This window comes from Malurus melanocephalus, unplaced genomic scaffold (genome assembly GCF_030028575.1).
Source record: "Malurus melanocephalus ecotype Western Australia unplaced genomic scaffold, MMel_1.1 scaffold_0, whole genome shotgun sequence".
Taxonomy (NCBI): Eukaryota; Metazoa; Chordata; class Aves; order Passeriformes; family Maluridae; genus Malurus; species Malurus melanocephalus.
The window spans coordinates 7,105,727-7,130,821 of record NW_026623232.1 but is presented as its reverse complement, the minus strand read 5'-3'; the positions used below and the strand labels follow the sequence as shown (position 1 = coordinate 7,130,821).

The window sequence follows — 25,095 nt, the reverse complement described above, 5'->3', positions numbered from 1 at the left end:
ATTGATAAGATATGGGTAAAAGATTAGCATACAGAGATGTCAAAAAAAATCCATGTCTGCTATTCTAGACAAAATACATACACAAGTTACTTTAATTAACTTTCCTTGCATTTGGAATTCCATCAGGATACAAAGCTAGCTGGATCACTAAATGCAATCATATTTTCAGCCCAGCCTAATATTTCAGCAGAACCATTCAAATCAATTTACCCAACAGAGACATTTGTCCCTGGACTGTCACTATGGCCTGCATTGAGCCTCCTGCACTTCTTTATCTCCTGTCAGGGCCATCATAAGCAAGCGACACAGAGGGTGATGTATGGGAACTCAAATAAGTTATAAATCCTCCATCCCTTCATCAGCCATCAGCCTGAGTGAATTTACTCCAGTCAGCATTGGCAAAGACTCTCTCACTGCTCTCAGGAACAAGTCAGCTCTAAGATGACATGTTCTTCAAGGAAATGTTCCTCRTTGCCTTTGGGAAAAGAAGGTACTGCAACAGGAAGCAATGACCAAAGGCTGCATCCCTGAAAGCTAGTGATGTGCCTAGGTATCAGCAAGTCTCTTCCACGTATTCAGATGCTTCTCAAATGTTTAGAAATCCAAACTAAGAATCTCTCTCATAAAAAAATCTAGGAGCAGAGCTATTCCACTGACCAAACCTTGCTTTAAGGCACTACCATCTTAAAGCCAAATTAATACTACTACTACTACTGAATATAATAATATCAAACCAAAACTCTGAAAAAACCCAACCGAAAAACCCAAACCCAAAAGAGTGGACAGTCGCCTGCAGKTCAGGATAGAGAGAAAAAAAGACTGGGTTATTTTAAATACTCAGAGAAGCAGTGAAAGATACACATTGCATCACTCTCCTTTTTCATAATGGCTATCTGGGGATTCTTTCAAGGTGTTTTTAAATACCTTGAGGATCTCACAGGTATCCATTTCCCTTTCACATAGCCAAAAGGACGGTAATTGAAGAGTTGAGTAGCCATTTAGATGGCTAATGCAAGATTCCTTGACTGGCAGGGTACACAGGTAGCCAGCTGGTCCAGAGTAGTAGAGATATCTTTGCTGCACTTGACATGCCAGCATCCAGCACTGTAGGCACACACTGAATGCAGGTTCACACAGGGCTCTCAAACAGATATTGCTCAGCCCACCCTGCCCTGGCATCTGCCTCCCTCCTCTGTGCCTGCTCTCAGAAGCACAGAGTGTATGTGTGTGCAGGCACACTCCTACACTCATCCCAGTCATTTCATACCATCATAAAAGCAGCAGTCTCTTCTTTCCCATGCACACATCTCATTACCCATCCTTAGTACACATCTTGAGTAATGCAATTTAGTTCAATGTCACCAAGAGAAAGACATTCCTCTGGGATTGTCAYTATCATAAACCACAATCTGCTGCCAGTTTATATGTCCTTATCCATCCCTTGTTTCCACTCCTTTACAMAGCATAACCAAGTGTTTTGCACTCTGCTGTTGTCACTTAGAACTCTTTTCCTCTCCCCCCAAAAATCATRCTTTACATTTTGCCTCCCTGTACATCCCTTAATCTTTCAATTCCAGCATCACAGCACAGTTCTTTGCCCTGTCAGTGCCCATCTGCTCATCCTGGGTTGACTACCACTGTATAAATCAACTTCCCCAGCCTGTTACAAGAMAATTGACCTCTCCAGTCCACATGAAGCTCTTGCCAACAAGCTCAGAGGGCCTCATGCTACTGTCAGGTGAAGCAGGACAATCAAGACAGGCCATCAGTGTAATCMCAGCTGTCCAGTACGAATAAGCCACCTCAAAGTAAGATCCTACAGCAGCTCAACAATTAAAGAGAGATACAGTTGTTCAGGAGATTTTAACACCTCTACAGCAGAGATGTTTTGACTACTTGCCTGTTTAGTCCTCTGGCACTAGAATAAGGTAAGGCATCATTACACATTATGGAAACATGCTTGAGTCTTGAAGGGAAGGTCTCTGGAAATGGCCAATATTAATATTTTGTTAAACAAAAGGCATTAAACAAAAGAAACTACTAGAATGAATTACAGAAGGTTTAGYAGGAGATTTAATAAAAAGACACCATCTAATCAAGAGCACCCAAATCAGAACATGATCTCTGAGGTGGTGGTCAAATATCTGGAAAATGAGTATTGCTAGTATATGACTGCAGCCTGTATCTATTAAGGATAAAAATCTTACTTTTCATGAGTAACTTGAGAAAAAAATACTTGGAAAAGGAGAGAAGGAGTCCCTTGTCAAAGGAGACAATTCTGGATGCAAAACCAGAAATACATGGGACCTCACAATCCTAGAATGAAAAGAACTTTTATCTACATAGAGATTGAAGCTGGTCAGAAAAGCTAGAAGAATAATTTCATGGACAATGAAATTGTTATTCTGAGGAAATTTTTGCCTTATGCATATAGTGAAAAATATTTTTCACTTATGAGAAACAGCTACATCTATGTTAGATAATATATTTATTTGCTTTAATTACATTACTTCATCAGTTTTAATAAAGTATCTGCTTCCCTAAGTTTCTTATCCCAAAGTAATTTCATGAAGATTTTACCAAAATTCAGACAAGCTCTGAAAACAAGTGCTGAAAAACAGAGTCGAGAAATTACTTCTATTGCTCAGTTAGAGGGCAGGCACATACTCCAAGCACACTGTTYCTTCCAGGATGCTTTATGTGAACCCGAGAGGTCCAGGTGGTGCTGGAATTGTTCACTGACAAGCCAGCACTGGAGATACATCACTCAATTCCTGTATCAATCTTTTTAACCTTCTTAGGTTTATGCACATTTTTGTCATACACTGTTCACATCAGTTCATTGAACTTCAGGATGGAAAGACTTCAAAACATGTCTTAATTATACAATAGCATGTCTCCTTAACCCTTCATAAGACTGGCAAAAAAAAGAAGGGCACATGCAATTCTAGCATGATCAAGCCCATTTTGCTTCCTTGAACTCTCCTGCTTTCAGTGTGGTGTGGAATTTTCCTTCATCTGTTTCTTTAAATGGTGTGAGTGATAGTATTACACACTATTGAAACTCCATCACAGTCTATCCCAAAGGTGTGGAGTATTACCCTCATATGAAGGTAATACCAAAAGGACTTTGCAATGAAAAGTGCTACAGAAGCACAAGTGCCAGTGATCATATGTCACTGAAAGATTCATGGAGCTCTTACAACACTACTCCTTGTATTTTATGTCTCTGAAAATGAATACATCTGCTTCTTTTTTACTAAATTTTAGTGYCCATGTCTTGCAGATGTAAATGATAATGAGAGCTCCAGAGGGAGGAAGAGTCAGGCCCTAGAGTGCATGCAATGACCCCAAACTTTAGTAAGGCAAGGGGACTTGGGAATGTCATTCTTTTAGTGTGGAAAATTTTACAGTGAGAAAGACACCCCAGAGAACAAYAGGCGGGTGTGCCAGAGCAGAACTCAACTGCTGATTACTAGCTCCCCTCGCACAGAAAGGCCAAAAATGTCACGTGGCTCCAACAGTAAGATTTAAATCCTCCAAGAACAACAAAATAACACAAAAAAAGATTGCTAAAGGGGAAAAGCCAACGCTATAACTGCAGTTGAAAAGAATCATTCTTTGTACCAAGAGATGCTATGATAATAACATTAAAAAATAAATCATTGTGACTTTTTTTTGACCACCAGTGACATTTGTCTGCCACTACTTTTAATTCAAATTGGGCTGAAAAACAAGAGTCATCCTTTTTGAATCCCGGATCTCACGTAAAAGGGAGGGGAAAGCCACAGTTATTAACAGCCAAGCAGTAAAGAAAAAGGAACTTGATAAAGAGACCATTTTGCTGCTTTGGGATTTCAGCAATGCTGTGGGAAAGCTTATATATTAATAAAACATGATTATTGACTTTTGCTAAGACTTATTGTTAGGGCTTTGCCTTTTTCTTGTATACTTGTACACTTGTACTTATTTATCATAGTCTATAAAAACCAATCATGAAGTGTAAAAATGTTAGAATGACTTTATAAAGGGTTATATATCTATACAGTCTAATTCTGCAAACAGCTTCTCAATATCTCAAAAGCTTTATATATAAGAAATGGCATCCTGTTCTTTAGATTGAGGTCACATTGCCATTTTTGGCATCAGACAACACCATAAAGGCCTTCAGATCTCTCTTATTCTRTAGCATTCACATTCTTCTTGCTGGTCTATGGACTAGGTTATTCAACAGATATTTTCTCCTAGGCAGAAATATTTCTATACTGCAAAAATCATAATTTTATCACTTGATGTGAGCCCCATTTGGGCAGACTAGAGAGAAATACTCAAAGAAATCAAGCAGCATGCCTACTCACTTAGGCCCCCTTCTCCTTCAACAGCCTAATGCCTCCCAATGCTTCTTGTTTTCCTTACTTGTTCAAGACTTGACAGACTTGGGAACCATTTACAGTCAATGCCATATGTTGCTTACTTCTACATGTCACCCCAAAATACTACTCATTTATACCAATAAACAGTAGATTACCTAGTAGACAGTTCCTAATCAGGCTTCCTTTTCAGTAGCATCCACATTATCTGTTCAACAGATGAGGGTCCTTTAAGACACTTCCCTTATTTTAAATGAAATGGCTGATAAGTGACCTGATTCTGTTTCTGTGAAGTGGTATAGGGCCAAAACAAGGGCACATCAGCTTATCTCCTAGCTTGTTTCCTTTATCTGTCTCTCCCCAGTAACTTAAAGAAACCCAAAATCATGCTGTGCTGCTGGGAAGAATTGGCTCATGTTGCAGACCTGTTTCCATGCTATAAATTCAGCATTAGAGCAAACTTCTGACGTACCCTTCATATGTCAGATTTCTTCTTTCAGAAAAGAGACAAGAGCCCCTAACCTGCTTGATCTGTTCCATCATGGCTTGTTACCAAACTTGCCAAGGGAAGTCACTTGATCCATTTTAGAGAAGCACRGGACAAAGGGTTCTGAAGAAAAGGGAAGCAGCTATTTGTTCTACAGAAAAGAAAATTAAATTCTGGATTTCACCAGGATGCCAAAAGAGCACACACTTTGGAACACATCCACTCTGAGTCCTCCAACCCCTTGAGCTGTTGCAGGTTTTTATTCTTCCTTTCACTTTTTTTTTTTGCCCTTTTTCCTCAAGACATGCCCTCAGCTTCCAAAAGAGAGAGGCAGAATAATCTCTCAGTAGTGGACAGAAACAAGCTCTTCCCACAGGCAATCATTCAACCAGAATATMATTTCTTCTCTGCTTTTCCCCACCTATCATTTTTAGAGTTTAAAAACCCTGAATGGCCTGGCAGTCCCTTGTGCTTTTCCTTGTCACACATCTGAAAGATATGGAACTGCTATTAGTCCCACTTTGCTTACATGGGCTGCAAAAAAACAGTACAAAAAGTGGTTTTAATCTGAATGCATCATCCTATTTACAAAAATGTTCATAAGCAGTTCATAACAGTACCAAGCTTAAAAGATACCTATTCTAGAATGAGAGGATGCAGGTCCTGGAGGATTCTGTTGCTCTTCATGGACCATAAGGAGAGTTTGACTAGTTCAAACATCCCTGTGGCAAGTATCTGTGAAAGRTAAGAGCAAGTCTACAGCGTAATTGAATGTGCCAWGCTTCAACAAGGTCTGCTTAGCAARAAACATCTAAACCAGGCACCAACCAGGCCCCACAAACACCTCTGAAAAGGACAGCAGGAGGGTCTGCAGCCACTCTTGTCATTGCTGGAAGAAAAGGACATATCCCCAGGGTCACAAACWAGTCTACATTTAATCTTGTGCCAGCACTGCACAGACATTACTGCAATTATTTACTCCTATTTCCCGAGTATCAAAGAAGGTAAAACCTGTGAGGAAAACCAATAGCATAATTCAGATGAGAGTAATACTTCCACATGATAACCAGTTAAAAAAAACACAAAAACTTTTTCAAAAATTCAGGACTGTGCTTTCTGAACGTGAATAAATGCCAATGTATGTACAATACTGGTCAAGGAAAAATAACTAAAACAGATGCAGAGGGAGGCTATCAGGGGACAGACAAGCCTACCTGGTAAAAAGAATATTAAAAGAGCTTGGCTTGTTCAGACCAGTTAAATAAATATTGAGAGAAGATACATTTACTGYGCACGAACACCCAGGGGTAGAAATAGCTGAGGAGTAGAAATGACTATATAACTAAGGACAATACTGGTACAAGAACAGATGGTTAGAAACTGCCAAAGAATAAATTTAGACTGAAAATTAGACAAAGGTTTCTAATAAGCAGAGCAATGAAGCTTTTAAAAAGCCTTTACCAGGAACAGGGGCAAAAAGCTGCTCTAATTGAGGGATAAAATTTCATGTATTTCTGAAAGGTATTATGAAATATGTTCCCTAACAAAGCACAGCACTGAAGGCAAAGACTCCCAAGGACCCTTGCAGCCTTCTGCTTTTCTGCATTTCACAGTAAAATCCACTCTGCAGCACCAGGGTATCAGAAGTACAGCTCTGAAATACCGTGACCTGCCAGAACAACCACATGAAGAACCACTCTGGCTGGACTCTGCTGAAGGGTGAAACAAGATAGCTTCTAAGGGAGGGACTTGTGGAGCAGCCAAACCTGGGAAGTAAGCCTGAGCTGAATKTTTACACTATCTTATTATGAAAGCCACAAACAGCCAGCAAGTGAAGACAGAACATCTCACCTCCTCTAAAACTCAGAAAACAAAACACTTGAAAAATCTTAGGGGCTCATGGGTGCAGAAAAACTTCTCAACACATTGCTCCATGACAGACAGCTCTCCTGATGGCCATCAGTCATGGAAAGATGCAGTTTTGTCTTCTGACCATGCACCCTTATCAAAAGATCAATTTCTATTAAGGTTTTCCATAAAATACAAGGATGGAGTTCGACGTTATCAYTACGAATTATGTCTTTGTTTTCTGTGAGTAGGATGCAGTCAAGTCTTTTGCAGACCCATATGCAATGGTAAATATTTGATCTTTTCAACATGCGCATGTGCCAGAAGTGTTACAGCACACCAGGAAAGTAATTCTCATGGACTGAGAAGTGCTGTAGAATTATAAGGTTTGACCTGTTTGCTTCATTCCTTAGTTACAGCTGCACTGTCTGGATACATCCCACATACAACATTGTACCATTATTTTAGGATTCAAAAAACCCAAGAACACCCTCAAAAACCAGGAATTCGCCACAATGACTGTATCTCATCTAGCAACTCCCTCTTGGCAGCCATTCCTATAGTCCATATTATCAGGGCAGTTGAAGATATTCTAAACATTTCAGGCAGAAGTGCTTGGAAAGCCCTAGACCCTCAAGAGAAATTCTCTGGGATGCTCAGCCAACAATAGACCATGGATAAGTTGTCTGGACAAGACTGTTCTTGGTAAAGTGAGGAGGTATTTCTGTAGAACACAAACTTCACTGCTTCTTCAGAAAATCTTAACTGATTTAAGACAGAGTATGTAGCTTCCAGTTGCAAGCTCTGTCTTCTTGGGAAAATTACAAGAGCCCCTAAATTTAAATAAATAACCCTAAAGCGACTGTTACATGTATGGTACCTGCAGAGGCCATATCCATGACCAATATATACCTCCTTCCAAAAACCATGCTCACTGTGACTGAATCCTCTGATGATGGGAGGCTTTCAACTGCATGCCTGATTAAATGCTGCCTTCCAGAATTCTTGGATAACATTAATTAAATTTTAATGCCCTTAATCTAGTTGACACTTTTTCATAAGCCCTTCCTCCCCTCCTTCTCCTGTGTTCTAAATGACCACTTACCTAATCTGAGGTAATGCAGGCWTTGGTCGAGGCTAATGAAGATGCTGTGGGTGAGATCCCGCTTGCAGCAGAGTCCCATTAGGAAAGGTTAATCACCTCCTAGCTTACAACACCACATTTTAGCTCCAAACAGTGGAGGCAGAGAAAGAGGCATCCATCACATTAACCAAATAGTACAGCAAATGCGTGGCACTTGATCAACAGTAAGGTGCCYTCCTGATGGAAAGAGGAAGACTGCAAAATGAAGAGCAACAGGGACCCTCCAAGGTTCCTCAGGGACAGAGATCCCACATAGGAAGTAGGGAAGGGAAGCACCTCCAGCTGACACTTGAGATTTATGCTTCAGAAGAGAGATCTGCATCAGCCCTGAGAAGGAAGTGCATCACACTGTGTGCGATATTACCTTTTCAAGGAATCAAAATTCTTGTCTCAATGGAATGTGCCTAAGCAGTTGAAGGAAACCAGAGAGGAATAGTCCTAACCTCTGTAGAATGAAACAAATCTTCAGCTACTTACTGCTAGTGCATAATTYCCAGGTCCCAGGAACAGCCTAGGTAGTGGTGTAGTGCTGTCTTCTCTCTCCATTYAGACTATCCATTGCTGTTCAATGTTCATCAACAAAAGCTGTTTATCTCCAGTGAAGTTAGAATGCACATGCAACACAGAGCAAAAGAGCTGTTGCATCAACAAGGCCTAACCCTGCATGACAATACTGCTTCTAGAGATATCTACAACTAACCTTCAGTGACAGCCAGTCATTCCATTACTAAGTCCTTACTCAAAGAAAGAGCAAGTTCTTTTGTGGACTGAGGCAAAGGGGTTGTTGGTAGGAGGAGAGGAAACATTCTTGAAACTTTTGCCTTTTGATTACACAATAATGCTGTGTAATCACTAAAAAAACAGACAAAAATTATTTTGTTTGGGTTTTTTACTCTGAGTGGCTTCTTCTAGAATTGTCTTTATTCATTACCATTGTAAATGACCATTAAATTTCCTTCACATAAACAGCAAAAATCCTTCCTCCTCAGCTAGAGATGCTCCCAGAAAAGTAAGAAATACTGAGACAGAGGGATTGCCTCTTTACTGTTTTTTTTTTTTGTTGTTGTTTTGATATACATTTATTCATGTCTCCAAATCACCTTYCTTGCTGGACCTTCTCCAGCTTTTAAGATCCTTTAGTGTCCTTCCCCAGATGATAGAAATGCTCCCTCTCTCTCATCATTTGAGATATCTTAAAACCCTATTCATGCAATCAAGAATAGATTCCCATGATGTCAAAAAAAAAAAAAAAAAAAAAAAAAAGTAAATTGGATCCCCTGAAAATGGCAACATGTATGGTAGCAGATAGAAAACAAATTTTTTCAGCTGTGTTTAATCATGATCAGACTTAGGCTTTTCATAGTTCTGGAGCCAGCTGACATCAGTGAGTGCTCCATTTAGTTTGCAAAATAGGAGGATGTTTCCATGCAGTCTAAACTTAACCTTACTTAAACAATTTCCACTGTATTTAACAGGCTTCTCTCTACTCCTGATCAATAAATATTCAAGTGAAACTTTTTAKGTTAATTTCTTCTGAAGGAGAAAGGCAGAAAATGGCAGCAGAAGAATCCTCTACTTGGAATCTGAACAGTGAAGCAAACATTCAAATGGTGATCCTCCACAGCTGCCTTCTGAAGAAAATGCCTACTTGAACTGCCACCAACTCTAATAGCTAAGGGACAAATTGTGAAAATATATTAATGGAAACCCATACAGACAGCTAAAGTGGCAGGCAGAGATTTAAAATTTGATCTGAGTGATCTCTTTGCAAATCTGCAGAGAGTATGTAAGACCAACATTAGGCACTGGAGGGTAAGAAACCTAATTCAGGGSTATGAAATTGCTTTTTGAAAGGGTTTTGAAACAAGCTTAGGAATTAGCCTTTCAGAAGCTCTGTCCCAAAATCGCTTCCAAATTCTTTTCTAAACACTTAACCCATTATTTTACTAGAATAAACTTTATTTTTACACAATTTTTCTGAAGGCTTACCAATGCGTGTGTCTTTAGGTGAACTAAAGGATGCTTGTTTTAAGAATCAGTGATAAACCTGCATTTTATGCCCATCTAACTTCAAATACATATTTTCAGGTTCTCAAGCTGTGCCTACACAGCTATTCATATCACGAAAAGTGCAGAAACTCAAAAGGACCTACTGTCATATCTACTTATGATACAAACCAGYGCAGTTCAGTGAACAAATGAATGAATACAGCAAAGACACTAACTCACACATTGCAGCAGTCCAGGAGAAGGTCTCCACAATACCATATGAGTACTAATAAGMAAAAACCCTGGTCAGAATTTGTTTCCTAGGAATTGGAAGGGCAAGACTGTCTATCATACACATGGAAAGGATGCAGTTAAATGAAGACCAGCATTAACATCACAGTAAGAGATAAAACCTAGGTGTCCTCTGAGAGTTACAGTGGAATTCTGCCATAGGTGGTTTCCTGGATCAAAAAGAAGACAGATTTACTGCCCAGGCCAGAATGTTCAAGGCACAGGAAGACTGTGGGCCTTGTTGTGCCCTGCTTCTTCAGACAGACAATCATTTGCCTTAAGAAGGTTTTTCCTGTTCTTTGGTGTGTGAAACAGAAGATCATTCTCAGGTGGATTTAGCATTACTCAGAAGCATCTTTGGATGTTAAAGCAGCTGGTCACTGCGCTTGCTAGTTTGTATTATACCTGTAAGTAATTGAAAGAATAGGATTCCCAGTACCAAGGACTTTCCTATTACAGTTCAGAAAATTAGGAAGAGATACTTCCATTATCAGGTTTACAAGTTTTACAGGTTTCTGAGAACATCTGAACTCAACCTCGGTTTTCTGAGAGAACTAACACTGCCAAAACAACAAGTCAAAAGCTGTAATGGGCAAATGCTAGAGATGAGGAACAGTGGCTCAGTTAAAATTTCCTGTTGGATTTCCAATTAAAAAAATAACAGTTTTCAGAATTTAGTCAATAGCATTCACTTATCTGGACAAGATAAAAATCTAATTCAGTTTTTGACCTCTCTTCTCTGACCACCACACCTARTTAAAGCCAAAAGCAGAATTGTTTTGATGTTGAAACTTTTCTTCAAGAATTTTTCAAGATCTTCTTCCACTTCTCAAAACATCTCACAAAGTAAGCTATGTACTTGTYATCAAAGTAGAATGGCTACTTTTCTCAGAGCCTGAGCCATATTGAACCAGAGGAAGATACATAACTAATCCCAAACTAGCTCATCCTACCACCACCTTCCAACTGCCTTTTGAAGAGGAAGTTCCCTTTGACATGAAATAGTCTCACTACCTTCTGTAGTTAGTAGCTCCCAGATTGAAAAGATGTACAAGACAGCAGTAACAAATGCCAAAGGAAATTTGGAGTCACTAAAAAACAAAACAAAACAAAGAAAAGAACAAAAAAAAAAAAACCACAAGGGAACAAGGAGCAAGGGAAAATTTGCTCCACGCTTGCTAGTTTAAAAATTCTGTCTCTGGAGAATTCAATCTCTTCTGCTCTGATGTGTCCTCCCGCTGTTTTACTGCAAGCTCTGTCAACTCACAGCTGCTGCCATGCACAAGTCCTGGGCTGCCTTCAGAAAGAAACACATGGAAAAGATGGAGAACCATTTCCCCCATCAGACAGCAAATGCCAAGTCAGAGAGAAGACGCTAACACAGAAGCCAGAAGTCTGCATTGTAACGGTGATGACAAGGTGAGCCAGGGCAAAAGCTGTACTTACCAAACTACTGAGACTAGCATCAGCTATTTCCCACAAAGAACAGGCCCTGCTTTGAYCTAGTCTACCTCACCCATGTCCTGCTTTCACATCCAAAATGCTCTCAAATTACTGGTGTATTGTTGCCTAGTCTGGTCTCCAAAGCTCCGTATAATCCATATGTAGTAAACCCAAATCACTTAACTGGAACATCAAAAAGAGTTCAGTTATTTGCTAACATGCATACTTTCTAGGAGGGCTAAGCAAGCATCACATTGTATGCAGAAAACASCCTCACAGCATTATTCATAAAGTCTTGATCATACTTTTCAATCTCCTATGCCTTGAAGCCAAAATTATTACATCAAGAAAAGACAACCCTAGACAAGGATCTGGGGAGGACTTGGAGAGAAAAACCTATCAACGTAGAGTAGCTTTTATTGTTTGGTAAATATTTGTGGTAGCAAAGACAGGACACTGATTGAGAAGTGAGGAGAAACACCACCTTTGAAGTTAAAAATCCCTCTGGTGTATATCTGAAGACGCTCAGAAGCATTTTTGAAGTTGTATCTGGGAATTAAATTTGAGTGAGAAATCAGAGATGAGCTTTGAGCATTGGAACATTTACTAGCAACTTAAAAACTTGCTAGAGGTATCCAGATAARAAGCTTCTCTTGCCCTGGAGAGCATGCATGACTTGGAATTTCCATGCCACAGCTCTTGGGGATTAATAGCTGTTGGCAAAACTACTGCTTATACCAAAAAAGTGTCATGAGCTAAGGAAGCAAGAACCATTCTTTACATGATGGTGTCATCAATATAGTTAGGTCCTAAAGTTCCCAAGCTGAGTGAAATGTAACAGCCATGAAAATTGTAAGATGTGCATTAGGAGTGGTGCTGAAACACATTTAGGTATTTGAAACGGAAAACTCTTACTGACTTGCTCTGCAGTTGTTCCATATTAATCAGGACAAGTTACAAGGAGTCAAAAACTAGGGAGGGTCTCAGCCTCATTTAGGCACATAAAGATTTTGTACCTYTTCTTTACTAATCACCTCCACACTACTTATGGGGATTGGAAACTAGAAACTGCAAATCAGGAATCCACTCTCAGTCAGCATAAAAACAGCAACGTGCAAGTTCAAGCATTTGCAAACTGCTAAGAACAAAAGTGGGAGAACAAGTGAGGTCAGACTGTTCTTTATAGAAGCATGAGGAAATGAGAGACAGAGCTGTGAAGACACTGAACACACACCTACAACRCAGAGAGATATGAGTGACAATCAAGAAGCTATGTGTGTCCATCCAGGGACACATAATGGATGGAGAAGCCTTTCACCTGATTCTGTAAAGAATCTGTTCTACAGAGCAAAGGGAARTTCTCTCTCCATAACTTCAAAAATAGCTAGTAAATTGCTTCTATTTCTTTCCACACTGACAYAAAACCCACTTTAGGAACCCTAGGCAGGCTAATACCCTGGCAAGCTTGGGAAAACTGACTTTTCTTCTTTTTACCCCAGAAGTCTCTTCCCACACTGTGGCAGAAGCTCAKTCAACTTCACGTAAATAGAAACCTATAGAAAAGCATATGGTAGAAGAATGAGAAGAGCAGAACTGCTAGTTATTTTAAGTGACAAGATCACATCATTTAAGTTTCCAGGCCTGAAGCCCTTGAAAGTTTTGCACAAAAACTAAATAAATAAATATAGAACTAGGCAGACCCCTGCAACATGCAGACATCCTCCTGACTCAGCAAACTATCCACAAGGAATGAACACAGACAAGAAGACACAACCTCAGCTCTTCTKTTGGCTATTTAGTATGGCTTCTCTGAAACTATGGCATCTGGAAGKAGCCTCTGGAAGGTTTTCTAAGCCCTCAAGTCATGGCAAAGCTGCAGAACTCAATAAATATCAAGGAAGACATAATCTGTAGAGGAATATACAAAGCCTTAGGTGATTTTGGAAAACCTCTTTTTGAGATTAATTTGGAGAGGAGAAAAAGACAGCTGGTAGATAGAGATTATTTCTAACTTCATTTCAAGTTTTCATAATCCAAATATCCACCAACGACTGAAGCAAAGGATGCCTGGAGTCTGCGGGTACACAGCACCATCTTGTGGTGTGAAGGGAACAAGTATAAGAAACAAGGAATAAGAATTCCAGCATTTGAGACGTCTGCAGCTTGGCTTTTTGACAGCCTGCTCTTCTAGAAGGTTAACAAATCTCTCTATCGAATTTGTGCATTATAAAAAGTTCACTGCAGATCTATAAAGAACAAATGAACAACAAACAACTCCCTATTTTTATCTCTCAAACTCATCACCGTTAAYATAAACACTGCAGCCTCTTCATAAATAGAGTGTGGGCAGACAACCATCTGCACCGAATTTTATTTGCCAGCAGGCCTAGAACAGCTGTGAGCACCCTTTTCTTGCAAGTCTGAATCGCCTATACTTAAGGTGGGCAAAGAAAACAAGTCTACAAATACTAAACTTGCCAGAACTAATGACCCATACTTCTCTCTATTTAGTACTGGAGAAGCAAAAAAAAAAAAAGCCCTTTTCCATTTAGAAAAAGAAGAAAATTCAGAAAAGCAGCTATTCTACCCTTTCCAGTATTTGCTGCCAAATATGGAGGCATGCTTACAGTGTCTAAGAAGGAACAGCTTAAGTTACCCAGGTGGTTCACATCTTACTGGTAATAAATAAGGATTTCCAGGCACCACTGAAAGCATGAAGACCTGATTTGTTTTTACTTCATGACAGGCAGAAATACACTTCTGCAATAGAAAACATTTAAGTGTTCTGACTTTTAAAGGAAGGAGTCAAATACAGGGATCTCTGTACAGGAGGGATGTAGTTGATCTTACTTTCAGCTCCATCTCAATTATTGTTATACCAASCTCCACTTTAGCAAATACTTCAAGGTTTATTCTCAGTTCACCCTGGTCTCCAGGRTGAAAGCCGTTTAAAACCAGAAAGTACTTTGATATATTGTCTATGCATTTYGAATAGGTCCCATAATGATTTTAGTACAGGTCTCTCAAGTGTGATATTTGGGCTAAGTATGTTTCTAGTATGCCTAAATTAAGTTTAAATTMCTTGAACTATAAATATTCCATGCACATGACCCACCAGCAGCAATTCCCCAGCCAAGTGAGGTTCTCTGTGAGGATATTTCCCTTAAGACAAAGGACAAATTTATGTTTCAAGTGTCCATGAGAAGCATTTATATTTCACCCGGATCAGGTAAGGGATTTAAGCCTCTAACCTCTTCCAACTGGGACAAATGCTGCTGGTAATAAGTACAAAAAATGGAGGGGGAAAAAAAGAGAGAGCAGACTTGATGGTTTGARGCTCTGTTTGTTTTGGTACTTTGGTTTGCCTTTTTTTTCCTAACAGTACAGAACTGTTACGATTTGTGTTTAACAATGTAAAGCATAGACAATTCTTTCTGATCTCAGTTCCAAGCATTCAARTAACTATAAAAAGATGAATTCTCAGATTATTCCCCATGCTGTAACACTGTGTGCTTCAGCATCATGTAGCATGCAGGATTAACRTGGTGCCCTGCCTAGCTCTGCACACTGTGCGAATGTGTACAGCTCAGCCATAGTTCAGGCGTTTCAGTATCTATGCATGGCAACTYATCCACCAAATACACACTCTGCACAGCTGATGGTACACTTACCAGACATCAAAATCATGCCCTACTGGGTTTCCTTACATGTTTCTGAAGTCAAATATTACACCCATTGACCTCAAGATAGATACAGGTATCTCTGTTTCTCACGCACCTGCACAGGCACTAGAACAGACTTTCTCTTGCCYGTATCACACAGCAGGAGTGCCTACACCTATTTGCTGGCAGTCAGATTCACAGTCACTGCTTCTGAGAACTTCTGCCCATTCACACAGAGCAAGTGCTTGAAAGTTGGGTCTGCTCAGTTCATTCTGCATTGGCAACACAACCAATCCAGTGTTACAACAGCAAAGCAGGAAAAAGTCTTTGCTGATGTCAGCAATAGTGTCACCTGTAACATGCAGTTGGCTTGGATTCATAATTTAAACCCTGGTGAACAGGCACTTCTTGTGACAGTCTGCATTCCCAAGTGAAAGACACCTGACAGCTGAAGTCTTCACATAAAAAGAAAAACTAATATTAGCCCTCTCTTAAGCACTTTGTGGTGTTGAATTATGCGACTATCTGTGACAGATGAACTGCTAAGACACAGATGCTTCTAAGGGACCTACAAATTGCATGATGGATAGCTTGTGATATTGCTATCTATCTTCATCATTTGCCTGAGATCAGCGGGCAGAAATGTAACAGACAGAAGGTCATTTAGTACAATCTAAAAAAAAAAAAAAAAAAAAAAAAAAAAAAAAAAAAAAAAAAAAAAAGAAAGAAAAGAAATGTGACAGATGGTTATGGAAAGCCAGCAAACCTGACACCAGTTTTGCTGTGGTCAAGCACTGCAGAAACGTTTCAGACCAGAGACAAGGGGAAGAATAGAGCCTCAACCACACTTCCTTCAAAATAAACATTAGAGTCTCTCTGGAAGAAAAATATGCTTATAATTTGGCAGTTGTGTTATTAAAGTCAGAGTCTAGTCAAGACACTCTAGTCTAGAGGTCAGTTATATCTGAGACAGCTACTCARTAGACATGAGAGCAATTACTCTCACATTAAGGCTAGAAACACCTGAACAAAAGCTATAAGATCACATTCTGCTTTCTTAGGGATACAATAATTTTCTACTCTCTTTCCCCAACCTGCTCAAGACCACACTCTCAAGCACCCTGTTGGCAATGTTCTGAAAGGCATATCATGGGTCAGGGAGGCTACCACAAGCCCATGCTGCTTATGTCCAACACAGAAGCCTGGGAAGAACCTCAGGAAATCATAGAACAGTAACTTATCAAATAATAACAATAGGCAGAGGAGGATGAACTAACTTAGGCCAATACTTTTAAACTACCGTTAGTTGTCTTCTTTCTTGGGTTTTTGCGTGTCTTCTGCCATCTTACATGATGAATTCATCCTTTTGATGTAGTCAATGAATCCCTGAGTTTCATTTTGAAAATAATGAAATTGACCATGTCCTGCTTTTTTATTCCTTCATTTTTTTCTATTCAAATTATTCTAAGACTTTCATTGAAATATGCAAAGTTTTGCTTGCCCTAAATGTACAGTTTTCACTGATTAAACTACCACCCACAAAAAAATTTTACCAGCTCTGTATGCATCCAAGAGTTTGAAATGAACTAACATTCACAGCTTTGCATGCTTCTTCTTCTGTGGACAGCTGTTAGCTAACTGGGGTTTCAGTTAACACTTACGTCCCAATAGAATTCATGTTATATGAATATTTTTAGGTTCTTTTACTGAAAAGCCTACTCCCACAATCAGAGAAGTTATTTTGTGTTCCAAAATCTCTAAGGACAGCAAAAGGCAACAGAAGTCCCAGACTCCACTCCCAGCATTTGCCAAGGCCTCAGATGTCAGTACACAATGAAACACCTCCACAAAGATAAATGMAATCACCAAAATGTGCTCCCCTGCTCAAAGCTTGTTTCACAGGTACCCAAGCAGCCAATTTCAATCTGCCCCTCAGGGATCATTATTAAGATAACTGTAATTAAGGTTTTTCATCTAATCCCCAATGTTCTACAGCTGAGATTATTATACCAGCTCCTGGGTAACAAGATTGTAACATAATAAAGCTATGTCCCTATATGCAGCTAAACTCCACTGGAGATCAATAGTAGCCTTCTGTCAATGACAGGAAATAATTACTACATTAGGCAGCTTGGATAGTGAACAAAGAATCTTCTTCAGGACCTCTGACTCCTCCTGCCTTTGTTTTTATGTTAACAATTTCCATTGCAAAAAAAGAATAAGCGTAAAAGATCTGTCTCTCGATCCCTACTGACCCAGCTTCCTCCCTTATGTAGCCCCACACTTGCAGGCTCAAAAGCCAGCAAGAAGAAAAAAGTTTAAAAATTCCAGCACTGCCTGAATCTCTCTGCATGCTGACATTCTCTCAGCTACCCACACTGTAAATATTTTATGACATAGATTTGTCCACCTAACGACTATAATCTTAAAGGTAGCTTTTAGTCTAAGGTATAAAAACATTACATATAAATTTTAACTACAAAACAATTAGGTACATTTGATATGTGGACTGTGAGAATCACATGCCAGATTTTGGCAAATACTGGGATAAATCAAGAGTTACCTCCCTAGGTAAGAGTTACCTCCCTAATTGAATTAAAATAATTACTTTGTACTTATGTTACTGCAAACAAAGTACAGTCTGCAAAACACAGAAGATTTACTTCAATCCTCATCTCACCCAATAATGTAAGCTCCTCTTTGCAAACTGTTCTCTGTGTAAACAGCCTGGGAAATAAACAATAATCACCTTGAGGGTCCAACAGGAATAAGGAGCCAATATAGGGTGTGCTGCAGCAAACACCTCCATGCTGTCTGGGAAAGCACTAAATGAGCCCTATCACATCTCATTAACACCATTACACTCCACTTACCATACAGCAGATTTAGATCAATGGCTTAAGAGCACACAAATATAACTCATGTGAATGCTGCAAAGATGGGAGAGCACACAAAGCCCACGAGGGACAAAAAACAGATTAAGCATTATTGCAAGTCAGAGATTCCACCCAGGACAGCAAGCCCAATATGGCAATCATATTTTCATAACCCACAGTGCCATTTACAACAGACTCATAGGGGCTTGGAGGCAATGATCAAAGGCAGCTGTGTGCCCACCTGGACCAGTGACAGGGATGTCCTGTTGCAGATCAATAGCAACAGCTCAAAAGACCAAAGTGATTTTGCAAGGATTTTTTTTTCCCTTCTCTGCAAAGGAACAGGTACTATCTGCATACTACATGGCACTCAAAATACCTCATGTTGATGAAGTCAGAGTAGGTGTGAGATTATCAAAAGTATTTGGGCAATAAAATTGAGAATAGAAGTTTCATAGCATTGTGTGAAAAAAAAATCCACTTAAAAGTCCTCAAGCTCAGGGTGATTTTTACCTCTAAAATCCAATTCTACATATATTTTTTATCATCTTCCAAATTCATTTCTGTACATTTTCTATAAGAAKAATCTTTAAAGAGTAAAACTGATAATTGAAGACTATTTCAGTAATTTTCTGAGTTTTTACATTTCCTGCTTCTTAAAACAACAATAAGCATGTGTAGGATATTAAAAAGAAAAACCTAAATTTAAAATAAACAAAATCCTTGTTGCACTCGACAATTTAGAGCACCTAATTTATTATCTTACATTTAGTCGAAAGATGTGCTCACAGATCGTCATCAACAAATGGAGCTTGGGGTGACAGAACAGAGACACCTATTATGCTATACAACATTTCTGTTACTGCTGCCAACTTATATCAGTTTCTTATCAGTGATTACACCCTGGGTGTGCCATTACTGAARGAACTGTTTCTGAGGCCAAATCCTTCATGGGGCAAAATACGTAGCACACAGCATCACTTGCTCAGACACTTTTGAGAAGTGATAATTATTGCCATGACTACCAAAGACTATCAAGTTAAAAAAAATGCTGTCAAAGAGAGCAGAGATCATAAGGAACAAAATTATGGCAAGAGCCTTCGTGACACGCTTAYGAAAATGGCATAGCTGCTGAGCAGCATCAGGAAGAGAATTAACWGCTTGAACTGCTCAAAGGTTGATAACAGAGGCTGTAATCACTCCCACCTGTAAAAATTCTCTCCCCTTCCATGCTATTGAAGTCTGCAGCACGGCTGGACCATAGTTTATGTGCTGACAGCAGCCAGGTGTGCACAGATATCAATGACTGATTGCAGCTCTCATTCTAAATGCTCCTTCTGCCAAGCTGTTGAAGCAATYGTAATTAAATTACTCACTGGAGACCTAGCTGCATTTTGGGGATCACAAAAGGATAAAGTTGGCTAGCTCTCACAATTAAAAAAAGGGAATGCTTTCATGTCGGGCACCTTGAGAAGCTGAAAGGTGCAGAAGAAGCAATTCCAAAAAGCACCTGTCACTCAAATTCCCTCTTTCTCCTCCAAAATAGGGACAGACAAATTTCTCCCTCTAATGTTGACAGCACTCTCCATTCCAGATAACTCCCAAAGGGAACATGGGGCAAACAAGCTCTTGATCTGCAGTCTGATTTGATGTTTTACAGCTGTTACTCAAGGGAGGGGAAATGCCTTTTAGTACACTAAAAAGAATGACATTCTTAGACCACTGAAGAGCTAAGGCAATTATGGAGTGGGCTATTACTAAGCATCAGGAAAGTGCATGGTGCTTTAATAAGAAGTAGCACCAGATCCTTGCCCTAAAGGTGTTACATTTCTTGGAGCTGCAGGGCAAATGAAAGAAAACAGTGCTGAGAAGTATGAAAGCAGGGTTCATAACCCAAATCRCAGTGGTACAATTTACATCCTGTAGTAAAGTACACAGTTACATTTCCCTTCTTTTTTATCCCAGTTTTCAGAGGTTAAGGTCATTCACTGTCACAAGACACTAAAGGCCTAGGTTAGAAACTGAAAATGAGCCATCAGCCAGGAAACACTAGTTATAATATGTGAAAGGCCACTAAGTAAGCAAGAACAAAGCATGAGGARAGAACTAAGAAGTAGGCAGAGTGCCTGACCTGTTGTAATGAAGTATGATTCACTCAAGATAAATCAGAGGTGACTCTTGCTTCATGTAGGATGGATGTCTCTGTAATATCAAAGACAAATCCCCAAGCATGCTGATATTTAAACAGCTGACTGGTTTAGCCATGCATGACTAATGAAGTCTATGCAGATTTATTTTCTACACACTAGCAACCTCTTGCTCTCTGACTCAGTAAGTGAGTAAGCTGGGCACATTAGAAACAAATGGGTGATAATTAAACAAGAACAATGGAGAGGGTTTCTGAAGTAAATCAAGATGAGTATGCTGGCATTGACATTAAAGGAGGTCATGAATTCTGGACAAAAATTCACCCAGATGGTGAAAAATGCAAAATACTGAAGGAGAAGAAATAGGGTTTATCTCCCGACTAGGGGTCTGAATCCTGCCATGGAGAGCATGAGCTGTAATTGCTCAGTGACACAGACAAAGTTTGGGGTGCAAATGGCTCATGAGTACATCAGAATAAAGCCATCACCATTAAGGAAGGGCTACTCATTTAGCCATTTGCCCTGCGAGTAGTCTCTCCTAATGACTATTCTGCCATGCTGTTTAAGCAGACATGAAGGAAACAAGCTCAGCAAGGGCAGCCTAGCTTACAGACTATGCTCCAGAAGCAGCAATACACTTTGGTACTCATTCACTTATTTTAAGGAGCAAAAAGGAAGGGCATTAATGAAGAKGGATGGGTCTGCTCTGACAACCTTGGTATCTCACACACATGTGGCTAAGAAGCCAGCTTCAGTCTTCCTCAGTCAACATAACACACTCTGTGCTTTACTCTAAAGTATTGGTTTTAGACTTCTTTTGCTAATTTTGATATCCTTCCTTTTATGTCAAGTAAAAAAAAAAGATTTTGGCTAGTAAGCCTCACTCATTATGATTATGTAACTGAAGTTATCAAAAGCTCTTTTTGTGATAGTGCTAAATTAATGAATAAAAGAACAAAGTTACCATAACTCCCTTTCCCTCTAATCCTTCCCTCCTCCAAACGTGATTCACATAAAGACAGTAAAAGAATATAGGTTATGCATCACATAGAAAGGGATTGGGAAAAAAATGTAACTTCTTGCACAAAAAATGCCCCYATCAGCCCCATATATCACTTCTCTCCCAGACAAAAACAAGCATCACACAGCCAAGCTCTCTCATTGAAAGGTTAGAGGATTGCTTTACTTATTAATGCAATCCTTGAAAAGGATGGAGACTGGAAGCATGTGAAGATAGACACACAAGAGGACAAAAATACTTGGTTATCATTGGTTACCTTTTCTCTTTACCAATCAAATGGAAAACTTGGTTTTAAACCAGGTGGCTATCACAATCCAAAGTTTGTAAATATATGAATAAATAACCCCTCTAAAAAGCTAATCAATAGTCAGCAGGTGGATTTAACTGTTTCAACAACAACAAGCAACCTGTTTGAAAAGGTACTTTATACCCTGCTTGCACTAGTCATTGCTGCAAATCATTGATCTTATGCAGACAAACATCTCCATTAATACATASTTGTGTTAGCCTGGCAATTGCTCTTGGGAAGCTTGACCCTCAGTGTTACTCATTTGCATGAGGCACAGAGTAAGAAGCAGTGTTTTCTATGATCCAGTCTGATCATGCATATACCATTTCCATTAGCTAGATTGACAATGCCTCTTATCACGCATTCTCATTGTTGCAGAAAAGAAAATGCTATTGTTTGACCAGAGAGACAAGAACATGAATTAATTTAAGAATCTGTAAAGCTTTTCATAGACAACAGTTTAAATACAAGTCAAATTCGGGTAGGTTGGAATGCTTAACTACCACATTTTCATCTGGTGTCATAGCTGACAGTAACAGGAGGGACCACACCCCAGACACAAGACACTTCCAACATTATGGGTTAACTTTACTTCTGCTGCCTTACATGCTTAAAGTTGCACGTTTGAACAGTCTAAAAAACAGCTTGGTATGCCAGGATTGTATAATATTCCAAATATCAACTGCAATATACCAACACTGACTTCCGACATCTTAGAGTAATACGCACATTCTGAAAAGAGGTTGAAAGTCCATATTTATTGAATGTGATGCTGAACAGATTAAAACACCTATAAAGATTGAAAAGAGTGGAACAACTTYAAAAAATGAAGAACAGATTTTAAATGGCAATAAGAATTGAACCAGTATACCCCAAATAGTCCCATGGCTTCTATTTCTACCCTTCTTTTCAGGTGTTAATATTGGCCAGTATGACGGGCAAACATTAATTAATTAATTAATTAATTAAATTCACTTTTGTACAACAGACCTTCTCAAATGAACTTGAGAGCATGGGGTGTCTGTAGGTTGTTACTGTGTTTGTTTGTTTTAATATTGAATATTTAAATTGTACAATTGTACAACTCAGAATGAAGCATATTAAAACTGCATTTATGCCTCCATAGCTTCCARTAATTTCTTATTATGAAGAATCTTGTTTCCTACATTGTAAAGAACATCTAAAACAGAGCTACAGAACAACAGCTAAAATTAAAGGCTGTATCATATCATCATTTCCACTAGGAATTTAAATCCTTGTCTTGCTAAGCAATACTGGTGAATGGATAAACATGTCTATAGGCATACAACATGGATCTCTACCCCTTCTGAAGTTGAAGGGGAAGCTTCCTCTTCACCCTTCAGAAGCAGAAGTTCCAAATCTGTTGCATCTGAATTAGGAAGCTTAATGGGCCAGACCTGCGACAAAAATTAAAAAGGAAAAGCTTGGTGCGCCAACACGGTTTACTCAGYAGTGAGAAGACTGAATATCTTTGCAAAGTTTGCTCTAGCAAATAATAAAAAAACCCAAACACAAATCACGCCTACCAATAGTTTGGGATAATCTAGGAGATCAAGAATAATTGAAGAGATCACCACACTGTAGGAATCATTTATCTCAGAGGCACTGAGATACTTCATCAAACACATCAAAATGCAAATTTCCAGTATGAACACTTGAGTTGATTAAAAGAAATGGAAAGGCAAAATATATCCCTTAAGTCATCCTTTTGCTATAATTTTCATTGTGTAAAACTCAACCTGTTCGATTTACTTCAATACTCCATATKTACATCAGTGTAACACCTCAAATTGGTTACACAGCAGGTATCTCTCTCTGCCATTACATGCATTAAAATCCAGTCTAAAATATTTACTTCAATTGATATACTGATGCYGGTACTTCCATTAGACTTGGGTACAATAGCAACCATATATAAAAGGTAGGAACAGGATTTACGCCTTCTCTGCTAGATATCCCAACTGTATCATGAAGTCAGGAGTAGATCTCTATTTCCAATGTCTTGATACATGACAAAGACAAAAGTAAAAAAAAACACCAAAAAAACCACAAAAAAAAATGTTATACGCACTTTTTGAGTATCCAGGATGAAGGCTTGTCATGTTCCAGATGAAGTCCACATGACTTACCTTTCCAGATCATTTTGAAACTCACATCCTTCTGTGAGCATTTGTAAATTACCAGCCAGGCCTGACAACAGGAGTCTGCTTCCTACACTGCCCACAACACCCCCACTCATTTCAAACTCCCTTGTCTGCCTTGTTTTCAGCTGCCAGCTYGAAAAAAGCAGCAAGAAACCCCCAGTTACAGAAACGTGGCTCTTCCTAATGCTTCAGGGCCTGCTCTTAGTCATTAGCAACAGCTTAACAAGGGCACTAAAACGTTCTGGAGCTGTGAAGCCAAACACATTAGAAACAAACCCCAGAGTATCAATAATGTAAGAGATTTCCTGCATATGTATTTAAATGCAGTCCAACAGGATCCAAAGTAGGGTTTCTTTCACACATTTGTGAGCTACGCTTAGCAAGTCTAAAATGATTGACTGAACAAGAAATTTGAGAATGGGAAAGTGGGTGTCCAATTGATACAAGCCAATCAAAACAAAAATGCAGAAAATTGGCATCATATTGTGGCTCCAACATGAAATGTTTCTTCTGGACCCAAAGGAAACATTCTGAATTCCAAAGCAGCCCAAAACCAGACACAGCATTACAGTCTATAAATCTGTGTCAGTAGTACCTTTTTTATACAGCCCCTGTCAAASTATGAATGCTGATAGAGCTTTCCAATATCTACTTGAGAGAAATATGCTGGGAGACCAACACTACATATTATGAATGACTCAGAAAATCAGTTTTTTTGGCCTTCAGCAGAAACAGTGTCACCATGTGCTAAACAGCTTGTCATATGAGCATCAATTCAGTCATGTTTCAGATTTTTAGGGGAGGGGTTGCAGATATGACAGTGCCGTGGCACTAATGTTGCATGGACCTTGCTGATACCATTAATTAGATCTACCACAAGTATCTTAATGAAAAGCAGTAGCTTTTGAGATGCAGGAGGTCAGAGCGGGCTGTAGGTYTTTTCCGAGTTTAAAATTTATACACACATTGAACCAAATTATTGAAGCCCACAGTCATGCTTACTACAGCACTGATGATGTGTTCCTTTGTTCCCTGCCTTGGAGCAGTGAGGGAGAAGGGGGCTGTCACCTCAAATAAGAGAAACAGGCAGACAATGGAGCTGAAGTGATCTGTTCCCTCCAGGCAGAGGCAAAGGCCAAACCATGATGAGCAGAGGGAATCTCAAAAAGCTGATTATCTGCCCCCTAAAGGCAGAYTTAAGGGGTTTGTTCAATTATTTTATGAGAAATCTTAGTAGTAATTGGCCAAGACTATCCAATGTTTTGAGATGAAGCAAATCAATACATCAAGAAACATGATGGGTGCTGCTGTATATTTAGCTGATCACTGGTTTTAATTGAACATTCTTGCAAACAGTACCCAG

The 25,095-nt window shown here is 39.3% G+C and overlaps 1 protein-coding gene across 1 annotated transcript in view; it reads right to left on the bottom strand.

Annotated features, from left to right (window-relative positions):
- The window catches only part of NRXN3 (neurexin 3), an 888,791-nt gene that overhangs the window by 487,217 nt on the left and 376,479 nt on the right, over positions 1-25,095 (bottom strand). The gene's annotated exons all lie outside the window — the stretch shown is intronic.